The 21,788-nt window shown below is 38.5% G+C and overlaps 1 long non-coding RNA gene across 1 annotated transcript in view; it reads left to right on the forward strand.

Moving 5' to 3' along the window:
- LOC307002544 overlaps window positions 1–21,788 on the forward strand; it is a 35,673-nt gene that overhangs the window by 5,449 nt on the left and 8,436 nt on the right. The gene's annotated exons all lie outside the window — the stretch shown is intronic.

A 21,788-nucleotide genomic window follows, 5' to 3' on the forward strand; every position in this document is an offset into this window, starting at 1 on the left:
TACAAAACTTCTGGACATTTTTTTCAGGAGTATCCCCATCAGTTTCAACCTGCAATCTGCCATGCTTTGGAACACTGTAGTATTTTCTTGATCAATTTGTGGCATGGCATTTAATGCATAATATTAAACAGAAATATAACATTTTACCCCGTGTGCTTTGATTCACTTTGAAGTGCAAAGTGGTTAAAGACTTTTACGCGTGGCATGTGAACTAATTATGTGAACTAATACGCATCACTAAAAGACATGATTGTGATGCGCTTAACTTTGCGCTTAATGCAAAGTTTTCTCTTACAATCCTGCTGTTGGAAAGTGTCGTTTTAAACATTTTAAACCCCATATGTAAGTTTGAAACGTGCAAATATTGTTTTTGCCAACATTTTTATGCATTACCGTATGACCATGAATGACTGATATCAAATCAGCCCTGTTTTATGAAGCCCAGCTCTGCACTTTGGCTTATCTACAACATCATTTCTTTTTATTTTTTTGTATTATTTCCCATTCCATCTCTTCAGTATTATAAAACAGCAGCAAAGCTCATTTAAAATTCTATGTGAAAAAAATGCCTTACCTCTGTTAAATATTCCTTTTCATGCCAGTCTTGTATGTTTCCTCTTCTTTGGCGTATTTCAAACTGTTCCTTAACTCCGTTAGTGTGGGTCCGCACGCGGGAAGCGCAGCAGAGAGGCTGACAACACTGTCCTCACTCATCGCAGAGTGAGCGAGCGAGTGAGAGAGAGAGAGAGAGAGAGAGAGAGAGAGAGAGGAAGGGGAAACCAGGGATGGAGAGAGAGAAATAGTGCCGTTGCTGTAGTAGAAAACACACACGTCTGGCGTTCGGGATGCTGCCTTGCCTCGGGATGCTTCTGTCTCCTAGCAACAACAATCGATCTGGAGAGGATGCATTTTTTATTGGCCAAAGAGATAAAACTCACCTTTAAACAATTAATACGAGTTGCACGCTCAAACGGATAAAGATCAGCTACCTAGATAATGCATTTGGGAGGGGGGGAGGTAAAGAGAGAGAGAGTTCAACAAAAATTACCTATAAGAGCACATGGTCAGGGTCTCAGGTGTGCTATGATTCTGTCCGCAGTCATATCAGTCATAATTGGGCGTTAGCTATATTAATGCATAGATCAATATTATGAATTGCACATAAACTTTGCATATTATCTACGATTTTTCAGATCTATTAAATGCATGTTTAAATGCACCAAAACACTGATGGGTTATGAGTGGGGGTGTCAGCGGCTCTGCGTGAAATGAGCTCAACCCACCGACATCAGTGCGCAGTGATGTTAGATATGCAGCCAGATCATTTTCATTCTGCATACAAACACATCTCCGAGAGTATTTGTCATGTGCAGAGAGACCATGGCCATTTCAATTTAAGGTAATTGTTTAGATAACCCATTTAACATATACAATCTGTCATCCTTATTGTGTGTTGCTACACTCCTGTCTCATTATGCTCACCCTATTGAGACGTCCGGACACTTGTAAACGCTTGAGCATTTTGTGCTTTGCAGTGGTAGTTGTGCAGTTAGATTCCTGTCCTTCAATACTAATCCATTCGGTCTGACGTGATGTCAACGAGGTCTGTCGGGTGTCATTAAAATGCAAGTTTTTAAGCCTGTGGTTCCCCTCGAATGGGCTGCAATTGGACGGGGCAAAGGCGCATGCATGGCTGCACTTGTGTGTGTGGCACTCTGCTTTGTCCACTCTTCACTGCATGAAAAATACAAAATGTTCATTTGAGGTGGAACATTTTAATAATTGATTGACTCCTAATTATTTATGCCTTTTTTTTAATCGGTAAAGTGTGTAGGGGAATTCTGAAATGTGGATGTTTAATTTCTGTATTGTAAGAAACCACGTACTGATTGTGTGTGTGTGTGTGTGTGTGTGTGTGTGTGTGTGTGTGTGTGTGTGATGAACTAGTTGGCAACGCACAGAGTGATGTTTAGCTAATGTTGTACAAGCGCTGATGTGTGCTAATAATGCACACAGATCACAAAATAAAAACCCATTTACTTTGCTAAATGCGGACATACAACAGACTTCTAAATACATTAATGATTTAATTAAGTAATTAATTACAAATAATATAATTTATATTATACACACTATATATATATATATATATAAATATGTATTTAAAATTCTTTGTCTCTGTCTCTCTCGCTTTCTCTTAACCTTAACCCTAAACAAAAGCCACTGGGTACTTTATGTATATATATATATAGCCACAGCATACAGCCACACACAGAAAACCCCCCACCACACACACACACACACACACACACACACACACACACACACACACACACACACACACACACACACACACACACACACACACACACACACACACACACACACACACACACACACACACACACACGTCAGCTGTATTAGTCAGTCCATGTGAGCTTTAAATGATTATATCTTTTTGTGAAGGTGTTTTGTGTTCAATGTTTTTTTTTTTTACATTAGTGACATACATTCGTGATTGATGTTTTACATTAGAGTTAATATTGTGCAGTTTTGCGTTATAAAAACGAGGTAACAGTCCATGTTGAGTATATCTTTATGTGACAGCTTTAAATGAGTATATCTTTATGTGAAAGTGTTTTTGTTTTTTTTGCTCAATGATTTTTTTTCTGTTATTGACATGATTTACATCTTTATATGTTTTTGTAAATTATATTTTACATTAGAGTAAATATTATGCATTATTACGTTATAAAAAAGAGGTAAAGTGGGGTCCATTCTTGAAACAACCTTCATGCCATTTTAATGGTGACCTCCAATAGTGTGTTTTTTTAGATGAGTAATGCGCATCAAGGGAAAGGGAATAGGCAGCATTTATTAATACTACGCCGGGTCTGCCACTAAACAAATAAGACTTGAGAGGAATTATTTGAGTAAGGACCCTCTGGGGTATGCTGTTAGACCTCCCCCCTCCATTTCCCTCTTTCTTTCTATCCTTCTTTCTCACTCTCTCTCTCTCTTTTGTTCTCTTGTTCTGTCCTCTAAAAGTGACAGATAATCTAACAGGCCGTTTACAGCTACATATGAGATTTACAAATGTGCCAGTGATATTGCATGGGGATACATGTTGTTGGGAATGAGTAGTGACTTCCAGATGGAAGACTTTTATTAGTCGCCTACCGATGTGAATTATGTAACCTCTCTGTCATTGCTTAATATCTCTATTGAGGCATGTAATCGCCAATTTGATAAGTCCTTGCCGGGTGTTCTGAGGTGGAATATGTTGTTTATACAAATGAATATGTGGATACATGCATAATGATCTATAAATAGGTCTTTGAGCAAAGCATTATTAATAATACAGTGCATATTACTGTGACTAATGAACATGTTTCATCTCAGATCCCCATTATATAAAAACTGGAGTTTTGTAGCTTTTTAGTTAATGAATGTCGGTTAATTTGGAGGTATGATAGTGTACTGCTTAAAGTTAACTAAATGAATGTTATATTAATTTTTATTATTATTTAATTTTTACAGTGTGAAGAGCAAAAATCACATTGAGTCTGACTTGCATACGAAGAAACCAGAAATTAATTGGATCAATATTTTTGCAATGTGACGTCTGTGTAAAAGGTTAAGGTTTTTTTACACTGGATTTCAGATCAGAAATGGGCACTTTGGTTTACGATGTAGTCGAAGAGTGTAAACAACAGAGTGTGTGTGTGTGTGTGTGTGTGTGTGTGTGTGTGAGAGAGAGAGAGAGAGAGAGAGAGAGAGAGAGAGAGAGAGAGAGAGAGAGAGAGAGAGAGAGGGGTCATTGGTGTGGGAAGTATCTGAACATCTCAGCAAAGCGCAACAATCAGTGCTTAACTGGATTGCCCTTGACCTCCCTTCGCTTCATCTGAATAGAAGGGAGTGTTATGATCAGCCTGTCAATCAAAGCAGTTTCCCAGTGTAGTTTCTCAGAGCCCTGCTGCTGGTACTGCAGCTTTGATGGATGCCTCTAAAGCAACAGCCTCCTCTCCACACTGGGCCTCTGAAGAAAAGAGGCTTTGTACGTTTGCATGCATGTATGCTGGACAGAACTGCTTTGTTTGGTCACCTCCTTTCTCTCTTTCTCGCACACACACACAAATGTACACACAAACACCCACACACCGTAAAACCAGATCTTTTGTGCCGGGTGCCTATCCATATTGTCCAGCTGAGGTGTTGGTAAATGACAGGAGGGAAAAGGAAGTAATGTGGAATTAGGAAAAGGAAGTGATTTGTGGAATTAGAAACAGAGGGAGGAGGGGAAGAGAGAAAAGGGTAGAAAAAAGGAAGTTGGAAAAGTGGATATTTGGTTGCCAAAGGAATGGACAGATAAAATAAAAAGGAGGAAAGGAAAACTACATAAAAAGGGCAGGGAAGGAAGGATGGAAAAAGAGGGACAAGGAGAAGAAGAAAGTGGGAGGAGGGAAATAGAGGAAAGAGTAGAGAAAATGAAGTTGGAAAGGAAAGGTGGAAATTTGGTAAGAAAAGGAATGGAAAGGAAGGAAAACAACATAAAAAGGTAAGTAAGGAATGAAAAAGGTGGACAAGGAGAGGAAGAAAGTGGGAGAATGGAAATAAGAGTAGAAAAAGTTGGAAAGGAAAAGAAATGGGGAAGGAAAGAATAAATGAAGGAAAGATATGAAAAGAGGAGGAAGGAAAGCTAAGTTATGTAAAGAAAGTAATGAATGACTAACGAAAATGAAGGAAATGAAAAGGGAATTAATGTTCAAAGTAATGAAAAAAGGAATGAATGACAGAAAGAAGAAAAAAGTAGGAGGAAAAGGAATGAATAAAGGATGAATTAAATAAATGAAGAAAAGGAGGAGAAAGCAAATCAAAGTTATGTGAAAGAAAGGAATAAATGACAGAGAAGGAAATGTAGGAAGCAAAAAGGGAGGAGGAAAAGGAAGGAAGGATGATAGAAATAAATGAAGGAAACAAAATGATGAGTAAGGACAGCAAAGTTATGTAAAAGAAAGGGTGGAGGAAAAGAAAGAAAGGAACAAATCAAGCAAGAAATTAAAAAACAGGAAGAAAAACAAAGTTATGTAAAAGAAAGGAAGAAATAAATTAAGCAAGGAAGTAAAAAATTATAAAATGAAGGAAAGCAAAGTTAAGCCTGTATTGTAAAGTTATGTAAAATAAAGAAAGTAGGGAATGGTGGATAAAAAACGTACTGTAGGAAGCAAGAAAATAAAAGAAAGGAAGAATTAGTAAAATAAAGGAAATTAAATGGGAAGCAATGGAAAGAAAGGGGAAGGAGAAGCCCTTCCTCTCACACGTCTCCCCACAGACGTTTTCATGTGCAGAATTAGAGTCAGTGTGAAAGAGTAAGAGCGAGAGAGAGAGCAAGACAGTGAAAGAGAGAGTTTAACACTTCCCCCACATAGGGTGAGTCCATCTGTTCCCCCTCTGTAGACATGCATGGCCTTAATGTTCAGCGCAGTCCATGTATTAATACGATTATCAATGGCTCATTTATCAACTGCACAATGCCAGCTATGCTCCACTGATTGATTACTGTTCAGTGTATGCACACACATACACAGTCACTGAGGCCTTTCAGAGCATCAGATCCACCATAACCTAGAAGCTAAACCTGAAGGCTTTTGAACATGTTGACGAAATATTGAACTGTGTGCTGTTTATTTCAAGTGATACAAGTTACATGCCACCACCGACTGAAGAGATGACAAGATTAAGAGTCACCTTGACTTCACAAGATCTATGAAGGACAATTTCTGAAAACGTACACTATCTCAGTGTTGACTAACCTAATGTGTCCAATGTTCACAAATGAATATCTTAACATCTTTAACTGAGTGGACAAGATCTCTAAGCATCAAACATACACCTGTTGCTGGCTTTGTTTAGCTGTCTGTAGCCAGGGGTGTGTGAAGGTGAGATGCCATGTGTCTGGTAATTTAGGGACTTTTTATGGCAATGACTGGGGGGCTGTACAATAATTAGTTTTGGTAACGGAGGCATGGACACCAGATTGAGGCTGTAAAACTCACTAGCTCTCAAAGTATGTCAATGACCTTAAAGAACAGATTTTAAGCTTGTTTCATGTGTCGTGTCACATCTAACTTTTTTACTCTGTGGCATTAATGTTGCATTCTTTTGTCTAGATAGACAGACAGACAGACAGACAGACAGACAGACAGACAGACAGACAGACAGACAGACAGACAGACAGATAGATAGATAGATAGATAGATAGATAGATAGATAGATAGATAGATAGATAGATAGATAGATAGATAGATAGATAGGTAGATAGATAGATAGATAGATAGATAGATAGATAGATAGATAGATAGATAGATAGATAGATAGATAGACAGACAGATAGATAGATAGATAGATATATAGATAGATAGATAGATAGATAGATAGATAGATAGATAGATAGATAGATAGATCTTATGCTATTATTTATGAAAAAAAAGGTTTATGCAGTGTTAGGTCTAATTAGGAAAGGTGTTTACTATGGCTGCGTTCACAGTCCCTTTTTAGTATTAACAGCTTCAACTGCATACTAGTGTGGTTCCCGAAATGCTTTGTTCATTCAGGAGATTAAAGTAGCTGCTTTGAATATGTTCATTCAGCTGTATGATCTAACAGCTGATGTCACAACCCAACGTGATCTCATGAGAATACGTGTGTATTTTTACGTAAAGTGTAGTTCTACCATACGTACATTTATTTGCGTTTTATACAAACAGAAACGTATAATACTGACGTATTTACAGCACTAAAGCGTAAATTATTTACATATTGAAGGCACAAAAACGTAATTTATTTACGTATGAACGTACAAATTTGTACATATTCCTATTCATATTAAAATCGTGGCATTCGTGTTTTGACTCTTGAATTCAATTGTCTTCACGTTTTCAGTCGCATTTATTAATGCAGTTTACTCGTAATGCTCATGAATAATAACATTCCGCTCTGTTCGTGCCTTCTGCTGCAAACTTGTTTTGGATTAGCCTACATGGTGTTAAACAAAAATACACTTTAAAACCTTAAAAACACCTTCTTTAATCGTTTAACTATTTTGTAATATTAGTTTATTTACCATGAGACACAAAAGGCGTTTTCTCATAGAGGGTTTTCACCAACGTCACGTGCATTGCACTGTGTATGTACGACTGAACACATTGTTGCACTAATAAACCACAGAAAAAACACGTGGAAGCGGCGAAATCATATAGAGAAGGACTTAGTAAGCAGGAAAGAGTGCAACATTTTTACAAACTAACGTTAAAGTTAATATGTGGTAAAAATCCGAACGAGCTAGCTTCTCTAGCCCTTACTGCAATTCTTCCTTCTATTTTTTTTTATCCCGACATAACGTTAGGCTACGTTCAGATTGTCAGTCCAAAAAAGCACATGAAATCCATTTCAAGCTACATCCATATGTGGTTTGAAATCCTATTCAAATCACATATCAGGACATCACCGTCAGTCAGAACGCTCTGATCGGATTTTGCGTGGTACGTGGTATGACTCTCACGCCATGTAAAATGTAAACGTCAGACATTGTTATAGGAAATATGCTGAAAGTCGCTGCCGAAATAATGCTGTGTTCTTGCAAAGTGCCGGGCGAGCAGAAAATTATTATTTTTGAAACCGGCGCAGACAAGAGTTTGGAAAAAAGCTGTACATAACAGCCTCCTACAGTTCTGCCGCTCAAGACGCAGTAGTCCAGCGTGGCGACTACACATTTCCATGTTGTAAAATTTAAATAAGACAACATTTCAACTTGAACATTAAATCTATGAAAATGGATATTTATTTTAAGACTTGCCACAAATGATACATTTGACAGTGTTATTAAATTATTTGACATCAAATGCAATCATTATCAGCAGCGACGCCCATTGGCTCTCTCACCTGCTTCATCACAGATTGTAACATGCCGTGTTTCAGTCGGTGACGTGTACTACATTTGAAATGGAGAAGCGCTCGTGCCTTCACAGAGCGAAGCCGGATTCACATTTTCATGGATTATTAACTTAAAATTCTGCTCTGTACCTCATACAAAACTATTATACTGCCAGATAGGACTGCGACTGCAACTGCAAAACATCGTCATGTGAACGACTTTTGTTACCGGTTTTGACATTTTCGCAATAAATAAAGTATTGTGATTACAATTTTCTGTTTTTCTTCATAATTTGTAGCCTAACGTTACGTAGTTTTAAAGGGTTAGTTCACCCAAAAATGAAAATAATGTCATTAATGACTCACCCTCATGTCGTTCTAAGCCCGTAAGACCTCCGTTCATCTTCGGAACACAGTTTAAGATATTTTAGATTTAGTCCGAGAGCTTTCTGTCCCTCCATTGAAAATGTATATACGGTATACTGTCCATGTCCAGAAAGGTAATAAAAACAATCAAAGTAGTCCATGTGACATCAGTGGGTTAGTTAGAAGTTTTTGAAGCATCGAAAATACTTTTTGGTCCAAAAATAACACAAAATAAGACTTTATTCAGCATTGTATTCTCTCCCGGGTCTGTTGTCAATCCTTCACAGTTACATTGATGGCGTAACGCACAGGTGTGAACGCACAGTCAGTCTATAAATGAAGCTCGGGCGCACCTGATAACACGTCATCAGCGTCTTACGCCATCAGCGTAACTGTGAAGGATTGACAACAGACCCGGGAGAGAATACAATGCTGAATAAAGTCTTATTTTGTGTTATTTTTGGACCAAAAAGTATTTTCGATGCTTCAAAAACTTCTAACTATAACCCACTGATGTCACATGGACTACTTTGATTGTTTTTATTACCTTTCTGGACATGGACAGTATACCGTATATTCATTTTCAATGGAGGGACAGAAAGCTCTCGGACTAAATCTAAAATATCTTAAACTGTGTTCAGAAGATGAACGGAGGTCTTACGGGCTTAGAACGACATGAGGGTGAGTCATTAATGACATTATTTTCATTTTTGGGTGAACTAACCCTTTAAGAGATGGTTACGGGTAGGTTTAGGAGTAGGAGTAGGATTAGTGGCTCCAAATATCTTTTTACACATTTCTGTCCATGGGCGTAGGTTTAGGGGGGGACGCTAGGTACTAGTCCCAATCAATATTTTATAATGACAAAATTGTCCCCACCAATATTTACTCCTTTTTCCTGCATAGAGAATTACGCCGCTGTGATATTACATGCGCTTCCTGAGGGCTGAGGCACACGCGCGCGGTCTCTTGCTCTCTCTCCCTCTCTGCCATGCACGCGCTACGTGGTTTGGAGCACAGTCTCTGTCTCGCGGGCGCGCTCGCTCTAGATTCCGTGAGATTTTAACTAATTCGCGGCCATCAGTGAGCCGCTATCAATATGTGGGAGACTCCCGGGATGTCTGTATTTCTATACTGAAATAATATCTGCATTATAATTATTGATTTTCATTAGGCAATTTTTTTGGTGCCCCCTCAGCTCTTGGTGCCCTACGCACAGCGCGTGATGCGTGTGATGGGAGCGGTGGCGCTGAGCATACATTTAATAAAATTAGGGGGAAAATGCCCTTCATAAAGGTAAAACATTTTTATTCTGATAAGATTGTTTTCCAACCGTGACGTAATGAAACATTGACCATTTAAGTTTGAAGAGAGTAAAGCCTCGTAGGCTATTAATGAAATGTAATTTTGCCAAAAGAAGAACTTTTATTTTAAATAAATGTTATTTTTAAATCACCCTACTACAGTGTGACATTTTACCATATTATCATGCTTAACACTGATCATTTGAATAATTGTAATGTGATGATCAGATATCTAAATCAGAGAATATCATAGGTTTGGGCGGGTGGATTATTTATTTTTAACAGCGGATTCTGGTGACTCAAAGTGCACCAGATTAATGAATTTATCTAGACTGGCTAACGCCAGACCCAATTCTCGTTGAGACTTGGGTCTGGGAACCACATGTGCATTTTCTCGTATTTGAGGCGTGGTTTACGAATGCGCCGGCGCCGTTTATTGGGTGCTAAGAATGTCTATCAAATGCACCTGTACGTAGCTCATAGCCAATCGTTTCCATTATACCAGATGACGTATGTAGAGAAATGGTTTAACGCCAAACGCTGCTCTTTTTTCTAAATAAAATTGCGATCTAAACTACTTAGAACAATATCTAAGGCTGCATCAAAAGGTAGCTTCGCGTCTGCTGCCATGTTGACTCCATAGATATAAACAAACTGCTTAGTTGTGTCGCAAAGATGTCGTCATCGTCTTGCTGCTCCCTCCCCGTTCTGTGATTGGTTCCCTAAACGAGGCGAAAATCAGGTCCATGGTTTCCAGACTGCCTTTCAGCGAGAATAAAATCGCGCTGCGCAAAGGCAGTCTGGGGAAACCCAGGCTAGAATTTATCTTTAAAATGTACAAAATTTTCTTACGGGTGGGCATGCCCCCAGACCCAGGTACCGAGGTCCACCCACAAAAGTACTGTGGAAAACACAGTAGGCTATATGTTGGTATATGAAAAATACAAGTTAAATTTTATTTTTAATAAAATACATCATCAGAATTTTACCAACTCCGCCTAGTTTTGAGCCAGGAAAAAACCCTGCTGCAGCTATTGGATCGATTCCGACGGCCAGGACGAAGGAACGGCGTCATTAGATTGGCTGAAAAAATAAGGGGGTGGTGTGGGGGTGGGATGTCCCCACCAAAGCTGAGACCAAACCTACGCCCTTTTATATTATAAAATGGGTATGTTTAGGTTTGGGAGTAGGATTAAGGGATCTTAAATGTATCTACAAAATTGTAAAATGGAAATTATACAGATATCTTTGTGATATGAAATATTCATAAATAGTTAACGTTTTGTAGCTGTAAAATGGTAATAATGTTACGTTTAAAGGGATAGTTCACCCAAAAATGAAAATTCTGTCATCATTTACTCACCCTCTAATTGTTTCAAACATGTATGAGTTTCTTTCGTCTGATGAACACAAAAGAAGATATTTTGAAGAATGTCGATGACCAGACAGTTGATGGACCCCATTGACTTCCATAGTAGGAAAAAAAGATACTATGGAAGTCAATGGGGTCCAGCAACTGTCTGGTCACCGACATTCTTCAAAATATCTTCTTTTGTGTTCATCAGACGAAAGAAACTCATACAGGTTTGAAACAACTTGAGGGTGAGTAAATAATGACAGAATTTTCATTTTTGGGTGAACTATCCCTTTAAATGTTGCAGATACGTCCATATTATACGTTTCAGCATCTATCCAAACGTACAAATAAGAAGGTTTTCTATCTTTGAAAATCACGTATTAATACCCAAGTATTATCAATGAGACCAGGCTGCACAACAGCATTCTAACTAACCATAGACGGTATTAAACATGGCGGTGTCCATAAAACCTCTAAGTTTTACAACAGTTGATAGCGCGTTATTTAATAAATTAGTTCATTTGAGGCACGAGTTCATCCATTAGATATTTGAAATTGCCAACAGCAGTGTTACATTCTTTGTAACTGGTTGCAGAGAGCCGTGCTTCTCGCATCCTCGCAGCTACGGCAGTTCATACTGTATAAAGCCAAATGCTGTATGAACGGAGCCATATTAAGCACAAAATATGGGATTGACAACCATATAGTGCTGATAATTCACCACAACAGTCCAAATACTTGCGCTGTTGTTTTGAGGTAGGAAAGCCCTGAGATCTTTTCTTTTCAGATGCTCTTGCTTAGAATTTGTGCTACTGTGGTAGACCTGTGCTATTTCAGTTTTACAGAGCGTGCAGAGCACCATTTTTTTTTTGGTCTCAGTTTAAAAAATGTCCACACTTTAGATCGACATTTTTCATTGGGGATGACCATAAACCGCGCAACAAATCAACGCATTCCATGCAAATCGACTAACTTACGTAATCGATTACGTTGACTTGACGTTCCAGCCCTACTACTGACCCCAACCCATCATTCTACTACCCCTAACCCTACCCCTAACATAGTTTACTAATGGCGCTTTTCCATTACCAGTACCAGCTCAACTCGACCCGGCTCGTCTCGCTTTTCGCTCCGTTTTCCATTGCAGATAGTACCTCCACAATAGTACCTGGTCGTCATAGCGACGCGACACACACCCGCTACCCACACACACAGGACAATGGAGGAAATTGAGTGTATGCTGTTTTACATAATATTAGTAATGGGTATATCACGCAATCTCTGGCAAAACTATTTAAAAATGTCGGGGTTATTCAGGATACTCCGTCTGGCGCGTGCAATGATGACGCAGTGAATAGTGACGATTCTCTCTGACCAATCAGCAGTCTGCCGTGTTTTACGTCACATTTTAGTATCGGCTCAGCTCGCCTCAGCTTGGCTCGCTCAGAACCGCGCCAAAGGTGATACGAAAAAAAGTAGGCCTACCTGGAAGCAGGTACCGGTACAACTTTTACACAGTGGAAAACCAAACAAAGGCGAGTCGAGGCGAGCTGGTACTGTGTAGTGGAAAAGCGCCATAATACTCCACTAACACTTTGAGAGTTAGTTGACATGTAGGTGGAACATTATAGAAAAAGTCTTAAATTGATGTCTATGCACAGCCTGTGTCTATATTTGTTCTTCATGCAAGTGCTAAAACCCCGCTTTTACAAAGGTACATTGTCGAGAATGGCAGTAATGTGGCACGATTTGCTAAGGCAGCATAATCTGCATGCAACCTAATCTATCATATGCAAATGTTATTTTAGGTTGGGGTAGAGCAAACCGCTCCACACCTTATCAACCATTTAGGAATGGCCTAGCAATCCCTCACAAAACATGATTGCTAGGGTTTTGTGTTCATGATTGCCAGACCATTACAATATGTTTTGTGAACACCTTAGCAACCATATACAGTAGTAATGGCCATATAGCATGTATACAGAGTGTTTTTTGTGTGTGTGTATATGCAGTCTCTAGGATTCAAACTCAAAGTTGTCATGGTCAAGCCTTGAATAAAAACTTGTGTATCAAAATTTGCTTTTTCATAGCAAACAGAGCAACATCCTCTTTGTGTGTCGCTGGCCGTCCGTATGGCTGCCTTTTAATAAAAGAACAACTGAAACCAGGGTCCCAAAATCCTTCAAAGTTGGATTAGGATTATTTAAAGAATGTTGTTCCCTTTTTAATGAAGGTGATTCCAGTGTTTCTCAAAAATGGGGAAGTGGAGTGTGAAGGGCCTCATTTAAACAGAGCCACCAGACACGCTTCGATGAGTGTTAATATGGTCTTTCATGCCACAGCATCTCTCTCTCTCTCTGTCTCTCTTTGCCATAAGCTAAGAAGATGTCAGCTTAACTGTGCTGTCTGATACTGTGCATCTTTTAGAAACACACTGGCAAAAATGCATAAAACACTTTCATGCAATATTATTCATGCAGTTAAAAGTACAATATGCAATTTTTTTTGCCAAAAACCACTAGAACAATGTTACATATTTTGTTGACTTGTGTACAGTTTAAATCTAGATAAATCCACAATTTTAACCAGTATCTTTGCATCGCCTGCCAATGGGGTCATATCCCCATCAGCACCAGTTCCTTCAGCTCCACCCACTCATTCACGATCACCCAAATATTAACTTCATCAACTCTATCATCCCTTACATGTGTTTTATTTAACTGAATACATCATAATAAGCTAAAACGTATGCGCGGGTCACTTTACTTCCTGAATAAGTGCGCACCCAAGTCCGTGTTGCTTTCACATTAACGCACGGTTCGGGAGCAACCGAATTCAGACCACCTCCTCCAGGTAGTCTCTGGTTCGATACCCCAGTGCACACCCGGGTCCGCATGACAGCATTCACATTAACGATTTTTCATGCGAACCGTGCCCTGTTCCGAACTAAACTGCTAGTGTGAAAGCCCCCTTAGATTAAACCCTCTGGGGTCTGAGGTGTTTTCTGGGCCCTGGAGGTGTTCTGACATGCTCTGACATTTGTGCTTATTTCAGTTACTTGTAATATTTCCATGACTAAAGTCTGATTACACTGCCACAAACTCTGCTACAATAATATGTCAGCAGCATGTATGTAAAAGTTTGTAGTTTTGAGAAAATTACGTTTTGCTCATGTGGGTGTGGTCACATTAGAGCTAATGAGGACGCGCTTGAGAAACTGAACATCTCGTTGATTTCATATGGATTATAACAGAGAATATCTGTTTTTGATATGATTTATACAATTTACAAATAGAGTAAATTAAGTTTTGTAAAGACGTATGTCTCATGTATGTGTGGCAAGCATTCGCTGAGTTTTCTGTCGAGTTTCAGACTGAACTTCACACTGAGAGAGACGGCAGAACGCGCATCATGATTATTTTATTTATTACACGAAAAGCAAAACATTTTGTTTTTATTATGAGTGTACACAAATATAAGTAGACAAGACATTTAACAATAATTTTGAATTATGTATAAAACTTGCCTGTACGACAAAAAATCTAGTTATTTAAGGTCTCTTTTGCACTGATAAGAAAAAAGCAAGGTGATGGCCAGGATTAGGAAAAGTTGTTTTGGGACATTTAAGTAGCTTTTTTAAATCTACCTTAGATAAAAAAAAAACATTACTGGTGTGCATCGTGAGACAGAAGAATAGTACTGACATATTTTAAAGGGAGTCTTTTTTACGAAGTCTTAAATTTGTTTTTGTGGTGTACTAGAATATGCTTTCATGCTTGATTTAAAAAAAAACCACACAAAATTTTTCACATATTTTACATTATTTCAGTTACTCTCTCCCCAGTCTGTCCAGAACACGTTGTTTAGTTCCGGTTTCTTCTTCTTTCTTTCCGAAATACGAAATGTGCTGTGATTGGTTAGTTGGCCCAGTGTGTTTGGTAGCGCTTAGCGTGTGTAACCCTCCATAGCCGCGAGTTCTGCTCTAGTGAAAATATAAAAGATGGCTGCAATTTCAAACTCAATTCAGACCCTGACAATGTTAATAAACAAGAGGAACATTTTGATTTTGCAAGCACGGATTTCACAGGACGTTTCAAAGTGGTATGTTTTTCTTGTACATTATAGATACGATGTTATCCACCATTTAATCATGATATTTGTCGGAAAACTAAGGTTATACAAACAGTAATCGATCACAAAAACATGGTTAATTTCCCTAAGGGGCGGTGAACAGCCTTACAAAAGTGAGAGCTTATAAAAGCTATAGTAAACAACACTAAATCATCACCAGCAACAACATAAAACTTATAATTAGAAATATAATTATTAGGACTGGGGGAATTAACACGTTTATCTTTGCGATTAATTTGAGATGTTTAACGCGTAAAAAGAATAATGACGCACAGCACTTTTTTTGCCTCGTTTTAATGACTTCCTGTTGCGGCTTGAGTGTGCCGAACTAAGTCAGCTTGTCATGATGGAGAAGGACAAGGATGGAGTTTTAGGAGGAATGTTTCCATTTAAAAAGTTGCCCGATGGCGCATTTGACAAAACAAAGATGCTGTGTACAATTAGCAAAGCTGAATTCAAATATAGAAGCTGGATGCACCGAATTTTCAGCCGCCGAAAATTATCGCCCGAAAATGGCATTTTTGCTTTTTGGCCGAAAGAGAAAAAAGGGCGAAAATATAGGGCGAAAATATAAGCCGAATATATGCCGCCCCGGCCCTCCGCCCATCAGCTTTCACAGATTGGTCTTTTCCGCTCCGTGTGTGCGCCGCGCTCTCCGTTCCGTGTGTGTGTTGGCGTGCTGCTGTGCTCTCTGCTCAATGTTCCGCTCCGTGTTTGCGCTGCGCGTTCTACTCTGTCGTTAACAGCCCAAATGCTCCAATCATGTACCGATCACGCACTGGAAAAGCAAAGTCCGCTCAAATAACGTGACATTTCTCAGTAGTAGACTTCTGTTTGAAATAGCCCTGCTGAGCTGGTATATTCATGCTGGGCCAAAATGGTAAAATTACCTGCTCTGGTATTAATAGCTTTGTAGGACTATACTTTATTTTGATAATTAGTAAAAAAAAAAAAAAAAAAAAAATCTGTTAAATCATTCAGTTGCAAGGAACTGAATGAAGAATATATTGATATATTTATGTTTAATATTATTTTAATATAGGGCTATTTTCTGTTCCTTTTTTCTGTTGTTTAATTTAATTAGGTGATTCTACGTTTAAATATTGATGATAACAAGTTTGGAGAAAATGCTATTAATTGCAATTTATTACAGCAAATTGTGCAATTAATTTGTACATTTTTATTTTTTATAAAATCGATACATTTTTATCGATTCCCAGCCCTAATAATTATATATATACTACAACTATATATATATATATATATAAACTACAAATAATAAGACATACTTACAAGTTGTAATCCACAATCAACAGATTGTCTAGACAAAGTGGAAACTGCTCCATTTCAAGAGAAGATTTTGTGTGTAGCCTGCATCGTGGTTCTAAGCTGTTCTCCTTAAAATGTGCAGCGCACATAAACGTTGGGATTATAATTTTCAGGGACAGTTTTTAAAATACATTTTACCCATTCTAAGTTTGTCAGCCTTAGGAAGGTCAAACAAATGAGTTGTGGAAAAAAACAGAATCTCTTTGACATAGCAGCAGCTCACCCAGGCATCGTCCGCTTTTCTGCACATTTGGTGGGCTGAGATTATTTAAATGAGGAACATTATGACTTTATAAAGCCCGGAAAATTTGCGTTGTAGACTAAATGAACTGTTCGTTTCAGTTCTTGGAAAGTAGATTCTGTTCATTAAAATATCTCCCCTTGGAGTGGACTTTGAGCTTTTTCTTTTTTATGCACTAACACTTTTTATTACAACACTATCTAAAGTTGAAAAAGTTAAAAAGCATAATATGACCCCTTTAAGTTATATAAGTTGCTTTTAGTTAAAACAGCTTAAACATTTTAGTCTGGGACTAGGCTTAAGCCTCGTCTGTGAAACCAGGGGAAAGACTCATTGAACGGCTTGACATCACTTATCTGCTTGCCGATCTAAACTGTCTGTGAATTAACCTGTTAATTAACCTGTTAATTAACCTGTACATTTTTTAGTTTAAGCTTTAATCATTTATTGTATTTTATTTTATTATGTGCTTTTGTCATATAATTGTTTTTTTAATTTTTATATTTACCTTTTAGTAATTTTAGTACTTCAGTTTTATTTCAGTTTTTAGGCGAGTCAACAGTTCTAATTTTCTAAGTTTAAGTTTTTCATCTAGTACGTTTTTTTATTTCAGCTTTCTTTCAGTTAACAAAAACTTGAATTGTATGAGAAAGACCTGTCTAACATCTTTTGTTTTCCACAGAAGAAAGAAAGATCATATAGGTTTAAAATGACATGATGTTGAGTAAATGATGGCAGAATTTTTATTTTTGGGTGAACTATCCCTTTTTAACAAACAACGAAAGGGTCACTTGATTGGGAGGAAAACAGTTGTTTTCAGTTGTTGTATTCATTATAAAAAAAGTGAAGTAACTACTTTAAATTAACTAACCAACTGTGACAAAAAGTATATACACTGATAATAGCCATAAGGCTGATACAATGTTGGAGAACATCCGTTTGAAATGTTGTAAACAAGAGAAGTAAATTATGTTTTACTGTTAGAAATAGGCCAAATGAGTGTGTTTTACTGTACATCTCAATAGCCAAGAGCGCCTTGCTGGATAAAAGATGTAAATGTGCTCCAACCATACTGTGCACTTCATATGTTGCACAAAGCAGGTTAGTGTGCACGTTTCAGGAGTTGGTCAGTCTGTGTCTGCAGTCCGCGTGCCGTCTGCCTCTTTATCACGATCGAAACAATCGTTCCCGCTGCTAACCGGCACGACCACCATTCATTAGTGCTTGACCAATGGAGCTCTGCTCATCAAACATTAACTCTCCATACTGAATTATTGATTGATCAGCGGTTCTGATACAGCAACTGTGCACTGCTACAATTAGAAGCGTAGAGAGGATGGTATACACAAAGCAATGTAAAGAACTTCTTTGATTTGTCGCCACCACTTGGGTGCGAGTTTGTGATTTCTGTGGGGATGTGAGCGTGTCTGCAGGTAAGAGATACAGATATGCTGACCGGCGTAACATGCACTGAGGGATCGTGGCTGAATTGAGGAGATTTGTCTAGCTGTCCAAGTTGTCTATGTTCTTTGCTCACACAGATCTGATAAATTTGTCCTCATGCTGTGAGGAGTTTACAGGCCACTTCTTCCGTGCCGCAGGGTTAATGCGCCACCTGTGGTGGAGCGGTTCAGGCCCAGAGAGGGTCATTAACTTTTGGAGGTGACCCACAGTGTGGAGGCCTGAGCTGGATGCTCAAGCCTGGAGAGAGTGGGCTGTGCTGGGCTTGCACGGCTGCCTCCGCTCCTCAGATGCCCATGGAGGAGGCATCTGCCACCCTGGCTGTCTTCTCTTTTGCTCTCTTTATCACTTTACCTGAATTTTGATTGTTAACTTTATGGACACTTCATAGATCTTCAGACAGATAGAATGAACGCTAGAATTTTCTATCTGTATCCATAGATTTATCGATCATTCTATCTTTATCTCTATCCATCTATCTATCCATCTATCTATCTATCTATCTATCTATCTATCTATCTATCTATCTATCTATCTATCTATCTATCTATCTATCTATCTATCTATCTATCTATCTATCTATCTATCTATCTATCTATCTATCTATCTATCTATCTATCTATCGTTCTAGCGTTCTATCTATCTATCTATCGCTCTGTCTATCTATCGCTCTATCTATCGTTCTGTCTGTCTATCCGTCCATCAGTCATTCTTCCCATCATTCTACCATTCTTTCTATCATCCGTTAATAAGGAATTTCTATACAAATATCATCTCGCACACAAAAATTACTCATGCACTAGTGTAGCAAATTAGCAAATGTAAGTGTAGCATACTGTTTGCACATTGTACTATGGTAATACCATGTTTTTTTGGGGCATGTACCTCACTAAATGCTTAGTTTTCTTTGAATTATCTTTTAGTGCTGTTACTTTAGTACTTGTATAAATATGATAATCATTTAGTATCATAATATTGTATGGCATTACAATGTAATACCATCACTGTACACTACATTTCTTTAAAGGACATACACTGTATGAGCAGAATCATAAAGCTGTTGGGGTACATTTACCTCAGTGTTATGAAACAGTCTTTGAGTGTGTGTGTTTGAGTGGGTGTAGTATGTCTCTTGAGTTCTCCTGTAGGTCAGAAAGAGGAAGTTAATTCCCCAGGTTGGGCTCCTGACTGCCTCGTCTCTTTGATAGTGTCACTCTTCTCTCTTTCTGTGAGCACTGCCTAAGATCTGTGCCATAGATACATCCTCAATAGCGCATCACAGTCGCAGCTGTAATGGGGAAAATGTCACACAGGAGAAGAAGCTTCTAGACTCTTTTCAGCTCCTCTACTGAGCCTTTGTTAGTAACAAAAAGAGCTGCTGACATATTTTATAATATAAGCTTAAAGCTCTGCCTGAAATAACTGAAACTTCTCATTCAACTTCGCAAACAAAGATTTGTTTGAGTTTACCAATGGTGGTTCTCACAGGCAAAAAATATGAAGATAATGAAGGCTGACATAGTTAGGGAGATTTTGCACGCGGTTTGTAGCCAAGATTATTGCCTGCCGCTGTATTGTGTCACGATGTCTCGCTGTCTGTCAGAAGTGTTGAAAAGTGTTCTGGGCTGAGAACAGGGGAGAGCACAGTTCATTATCCATCCTTTTAATATTTAATTGTGAGATTTGATAAAAAATGATCTAACATTTATGATGCGATCTATCTCATTGTAACATAGTCACATTCATTTCATCTGTGGTGGCTTCCCTCGGGTCAGAGAGACTCTTTCCTCACTTTCCAACCACAAGACTTTTTTCTTTTCCTTTTTCGTTTTGTTCCTGAATCATATCTATTCATATCGGAGCTAAAGGCACACCTTAAGAAAAATGTGCTTTTTACATCGCACATGGGGTAAAAGGCTCACCAGCATGAGGCAAAAAGTACAAAGTATACAAATACTTTAGGTAAAATAATGTTTTAATAATGTCTGTAACGAAGTTCGTTGTTATGGGAAGAAAGGAGGCGGGAACCGGCGAACATTCAACAGACTTTAATGACAATAAAACAAAGCACAACAAACTCAGGCCTGTTCCTCTCTCGATCTCCACTGTCGTTGCTCCTTCTTTTATGCTTCCGCTCCTCCGTGAGAGATACGAGACCGCACAGGTGTCACTCATTATCAATCACGCCACCAGCCTCGCGCTGTCCTCCCACGGCCCTCGACCTCGTCCTGCTCGCCACATATCGCCAACGCCCCTCGCAGGCCGCAGGAGACTGCGCTCTTCTTGAATGAGATCCCATAATATTTCATTTTAGCTTAGTAACAAGTAACTATGATATTCTATTATATGATATGATTAATATCATATAATTTTTAAATGGTTTCATTATAAATATGGTGATTATCTCTAAGGTGGACACCCAACTTGATATATGATATTTACCATCTGAATCTATCCATGTAAGGTCAGCAAATGGAAAAGTCAGCCAGCTATTTATTATCACGTTAATTATTGATTGTTCATATGTGAATTGTGCAAGCTTATTTTGTCCTTTTGGCCTATCTTTAGATTAAAAGATTGAAAAAAAAAACTCCTACATTTACTTGCCCATAGACATACATACCCTCCCCTCGAAGAAATCAGGACAGAAGTGGTTGAAAGTAAACACCAGGGTTAAACGGGAATGTGTCTGCCATAAAGCATATATTTTTTCATGGTGAACCAAAGTGTTTTATCTGAATTAAACATGGACATCACAAGATGTTACTTTTAAAACGGTACAATATATATTCTCTTTAATCTTGAAATATCTGTTAATATATTTCTTAATGCGTTTGTTTGTTTCTGTGTGTGTGCTACAAATTGGAGTCATGACCATAGAAGTGTTAAAGAGTGTGTGGTAAAGCATATGGCTGAGCTGATGAGCTCTTTTTGGATGGCTCATTCTCAGCAAGGGTGTGTGTGTCCTTGTATGTGAGAGTCAGAAAGCGTGCGGTGCTGTTCTCAGGGTTTCAGATGTCCACTCTGTGGTTGTCTTTAGCGTCACTGTCGCTTACTGTCATTTGGGACAGTTGCACAGTCGGACGCAGACGGCTAATTAAATGGGCTAATTATTATACACCTCACCCTACGATATCTATATGCCAGCCAGCGCTTCATATCCTTTCCTTCCTTTTCTTTATCTCTCCTTCAAGGGAAAAGGGGGTCAGCTCGCTCACTCTTTAGCTAAAAGTTTCGACTTGTTCCCCTTTGAAAATGCTCTCCACTGAGTCATTTCAGTATTCCTTATCTCGCTCCAGCTTGGCTTGTTCTCTCCTCTTTATGTCATTATGAGCCCTGCTGTTACGGATTCAGGTATTAAGAAATCTTCGGGCATCTTTATCAGTCGGACGGCATCCAAATTGAGACGTTCCAAGCCTGTCTGTGTTGTAAACATAATTTTGGCATTGTACTTTCCAAAAGTTAGCAATGTACAGTTCAAGAGTGCAGCAGTTATTTAGCTAAACTTTCACATGTGATGTAATGCCATTGTTTCGGTTGTTCGTTTTCTGACGTGGAGGAATTGAGTTTGGAATAAGGATTGTCTGCAAATTAGCTCACTATTTGCTCCATTGAGCCTTTCTGCATCTGTTTGTTAGTATGTGTGTGTTTTTATTTACTGAAACTG

The sequence above is a fragment of the Phoxinus phoxinus genome (genome assembly GCF_949152265.1).
Source record: "Phoxinus phoxinus genome assembly, chromosome: 8".
Taxonomy (NCBI): domain Eukaryota; kingdom Metazoa; phylum Chordata; class Actinopteri; order Cypriniformes; family Leuciscidae; genus Phoxinus; species Phoxinus phoxinus.